This window comes from Chinchilla lanigera, unplaced genomic scaffold (genome assembly GCF_000276665.1).
Source record: "Chinchilla lanigera isolate Chin_1 unplaced genomic scaffold, ChiLan1.0 scaffold00012, whole genome shotgun sequence".
Lineage (NCBI taxonomy): Eukaryota > Metazoa > Chordata > Mammalia > Rodentia > Chinchillidae > Chinchilla > Chinchilla lanigera.
The window spans coordinates 457,833-458,937 of record NW_004955413.1 but is presented as its reverse complement, the minus strand read 5'-3'; positions in this window follow the sequence as shown (position 1 = coordinate 458,937).

Genomic DNA, 1,105 nt, shown 5'->3' with positions numbered 1-1,105 from the left:
CATGCCTGGCAACAATATACACATGTGCCTCTGGTTTATTTCACTTATGAGTATGGTCTCAAGTTGCATCCATTTACCTTTAAAGTCTCCAGTTTATCCTTCTTCATGGCTGAGTAGTACTCCATTGTATAAAAACACCACATCTTTTTCATCCATTCTTCAGTTGATGGGCATTTGGGTTGTTTCTAAGATCTAGCTATTACAATTGCGCTGCTATCAACATGGGTACACATATATCACTGTGGCACGATGTTTTTAATTCTTCTAGGAAGAATTTTTAATTCTTCTAGGAAGATACTCAGCTGGGTTGAATGGGACTTCTAATCCATGTTTTCTGAGGAATCGCCACATTGATTTGCACAGTGGTTGCACCAGTCTACACTCCCACCAACAGTGGAGAAGTGTTCCTTTTTCCCCACAGCCTCTCTAGCACTTGTTATTGGTTGATTGCTTGATAATAGCCATTCTTTCCAGGGTGAGATGGAATCTCAGCATTGTTTAAATTGCATTTCTTGAAAGATCAGTGATGTTGAACATTTTTTCATATATTTGTTTGCTGCTTGTATTTCTTCATCTGAGAAGTGTGTGTTCATCTCAGATGCCCATTTCTGGATTGAGTCCTTAAATTTGGGAGGTCTGTTTTTTTTAGTTCTTTTTATGTTCTCGATAGTAATCCTTTGTCTGAGGAACAGCTGGCAAACATTTTTTCCCACACTGTGAGCTGTCTCTTCACTCTGTTGGTGGTTTCTCTTGCTGTGCAAAAGCTTTTTAATAAGATCCCAGATGTTGATTCTTTGTGATGGTTCCTGTGCATAGGCAGTTCAACTTTATTGTCCTTTTCCTTTTTTTTTTTTTGTCTTTTTCAGACAGGGTCTTATTATGTAGTTTAGGCTGGGTTTGAACTCACCTTGTAGCCTAGGCTGGTCTCAAACTCACAAGGATCCTCCTGCCTCTGCCTCCTGAGTGCTGGGATTACAGGCATGCACCACCACTCTTGGCCTTTTTTTTTTTTTTGAGACAGAATTTTGCTATGCAATTCAGCCTGGCCCTGGATTCACTTTTTTTTGTTGTTTGTTTTTGGTTTTTTTGAGACAGGTTCTCACTA